The sequence below is a fragment of the Euprymna scolopes genome, chromosome 44, assembly GCF_053919585.1.
Source record: "Euprymna scolopes isolate OS-2025 chromosome 44, ASM5391958v1, whole genome shotgun sequence".
NCBI lineage: Eukaryota > Metazoa > Mollusca > Cephalopoda > Sepiida > Sepiolidae > Euprymna > Euprymna scolopes.
The window spans coordinates 50,320,665-50,323,759 of record NC_136525.1 but is presented as its reverse complement, the minus strand read 5'-3'; the positions used below and the strand labels follow the sequence as shown (position 1 = coordinate 50,323,759).

The 3,095-nt window shown below is 52.1% G+C and overlaps 1 pseudogene; it reads right to left on the bottom strand.

The window, feature by feature from the left end:
* Positions 1–2,584: 2,584 nt before the first annotated feature.
* LOC145268928 (U2 spliceosomal RNA) lies at positions 2,585–2,750 on the bottom strand (annotated as a pseudogene).
* Positions 2,751–3,095: the final 345 nt, after the last annotated feature.

The following is a 3,095-nucleotide window of genomic DNA, read 5'->3' as shown; positions in this document are numbered from 1 at the left end:
CAAAGTGGGTCTCCTGTATTGCAGCTATGTCTACCTCAAGGGCCATGAGGTCCCTCAGCACGCGAGCAGCCTTGCTTCGAGACCTCATGCCCCTCGCATTTAAGCTAGCCAGGTTCAAGGCCATGTTTCCCTAACTAGAAGTATTCCTCAACTAAGGGTCTAAAGTCCTCGGGAGTGAGGACGTCGAAGGCCTGACCAAGACTGCCCGTGAGCAGGTCGGACGTAAGCCGTCCGTCTCGAGCCAGGCCCCCCACGTCCAAGGGGAACGTCATTTTCAGTGCCCTATAGAGGGAGGGGTGAACATAAAGCGGGACCCTCCCCTCGCATTGGGTATTAATCTTACTTAGTGAAGGGTGCTCCCCGTCTACTAGTTTGAGGCCTTTAAACGCTGTTTTTGCCTCCTCCACCATTCTCCAGAGCGCCTTCGCTCTACCTCCCCTATTCACTCGGACGAATGTAATTAATGACGGAGCGTCCGGAAAGTTTCTTGGGTCAGTGACCTCCTTTTTGTCGACCTTTGAGAGGCTTTCTAGTTCTTTCAGGTACCTCCTCTGCCTTCCGTTGAGGTCACTGACCGTGTTGCTGATGTCGGCTTCACAAACTCTTTTCCCGGGCCAGAAAGGGAACTTTCTGGTTTTTTCTGCTCTTACTGCCGACTTTTCTTCTACTTTCTTTCCCGGGGCTTCTTTCTCTGCCGTCATTTCAACTGGTTCGGGTGTTTCGACAGGTTCTGGCGTTTCTGTTGGAGCCTCCGAACGCTCCGTTTCGCTTGCTGGTGTGGTGAATAGGGGAGGGGTTGGCTGAACATCCTCTTGGGGGGGTTGGTTTTTTGGAGATTCAGTAGGCTGTTCTTTCTTTTCTCTTTTTTCTTGCTGTTTGTCATCCCCACCGTCGCTCTCTGATTCGGATGACCTGCTACTGATCTTTCTCTTTGTAGCCGTTACTGTAGGTCTTGTTTCTGCTCGTGGAGCCGGTTCCACCTTTCTCCCCTTCTTTGATACCACCGTACTCCATTTTGTAGTGGTATCTACCTCCATCGGGGGCTCCTTCGTCTGGCTCTGAGCTGGTCCTTGTTTACTGGTCTCTGCTGTTTTCCTTTGAGGGCAGAATCTGGCCACGTGCCCTGGTTTTTGGCATTGCCAACATTGTGGTCTTCTGCCCTCCACGATGACCACCATGGACCAACCCTCGCATGTCAATTGGGCGGGAATTTCATGGAACTCCTTCCTTGACAGCCGCATCAGAAATTTATATTCCCCTGTTTTGATATTACGGGGGCCCTTCACCGCTTCCACCTCCTCGACCTCCCCGTACTGGGACATGATGGCCCCCAGCTGGTCTTCTTCTAAGAAACAGGGGACTCCCGAAATTGTCACCGCTGTTCTCCTTTTTGACAAATATTCTGGTCTGATGCGGATGTCCCGCCATGTGAGATCCCCTCTTGCCAGTTTCTGTGCCTCTTCTTTTGTCGGTAAGAGGACCTCCCACATGGCATTAAATCTTCTTACGGCGTATTGGGCCGGGATCTTGAGTTCGCCCAGGAGTTCCATCATTCTTTCTTTCGGGACGCCTTTAAGTCCCTTCCCTTTGGCATCCAATGTTAGTAGGGAGACGGAGCGCTCCCTTATTCCTTCCAATGTTTGCGGGACCACTTTGATGTTGTTCCCGTCCACGAGCTCCTTGTATCTCGTTTCAAACAGCTGTTTGTAGTAAGCTGGGGACTTTGCCTTCCTCTCCTTTGGTCCCCAGCTCAGCTGTTCACCCGTGGACTGGACTCCTGCCGCTGCTACCACTGCTTCTGCCACCGTCTTTGCCTGCGGTGTTCTCTGTCCTGCTGGGATTGGTGAATCCGACAATACGAGGGCTGGCCATTCCTCCTTTTCCACCGGCTCCACGTTAGTGTATCCCCCCGTCCCCGGGGAGCACCCTTCTAACCTGAACACCTCCATGGATCTCGCCTTTCTCATCCCTTCGACCGATCTATCCCTTGGGCTGCTTCTTTCTGATCGTGACCATTGCTTTGCTCGTCTCCTTCTACTTTTCACCTTCCACGGCCCGCCTGGAATCTCGTGAACAAACTTTCGCCAGGCCTCCACCTCCTCCTCCCTGGACGCTGCTGTTCCCGTTACCGATCCAGGGATGTCCTCCTGGGAGGTCATCCCAGCGCCCGAAACCCAACCGGGCGCACCTGCACTGGGGGTACCCTGCACGGCGCCTGCAACCCTGCCAGACGCTACCGACCGCGACGCAACCGAACACGACCCTTCTGAGTTGGGGGTGGCGACCCCCGGAACCGCACCGGCACTCGACCCTTCCGAACTGGGGGTGGCGACCCCCGAGACCCTTCTCGGCACGAAACCCTTCACGGCACCTACACCTGGGGCGTCCCCCAAGGTGGCAGGAGCAGAGGCCTGCTCCATCTACTTTGTTGGCCCAAGGCCCGGCTAGACACCCGCCGATTCGGAAACCAAGGGGACCTTCACCTAAAGAGGTATGTCAGTTTCCCTTGGCCCTGCCGGCTGCTTAAGTGCTAGCTGGACCCTGGACTATCTGAAAGAAAGGAGAAAACGCAGTTAATGGCTGCCCAGAGTGGGCAAAAAACAACAATAAAGCACAAAAGTCCTTGCGGGTCCAATCCCCAAGAAGGGGCTGGTCCTTGCAGAGAACAAAAGCCGGCGTTGAGGCAGACCGCAGTAAGTACTGAGAACAGATACTACACTTTGATCTTGACCAAAAGGCCAAGAAGAACTTTTATCATAGAGTAGCTTCCGAGCTTTAAAAAGTGATGCCCAACTCCACAAGTAAAAAAGAAAAAAAAAATTAAGCGGTTAAGAGCACGAACAGCACAAGGGTAGACCAGTATATGAACACTTTATAAAACTTTGGTTGCTAAGAGGTTAACGATGCGACCGACAAAAAATGTGCGTTGCAAATGCGAATCTATTTCACTCGTTTTTTTTTTTTTTTTTTTTTTTTTTTACACAGGAATCACCATTTATTAAGGCCCGGAGGTCACTCGAGGATAATGATTAATGGGCATACATTAGTTAATGTGATGATAGTAAACGTAAGTAGTGGGGATTTTGTAAATTGGA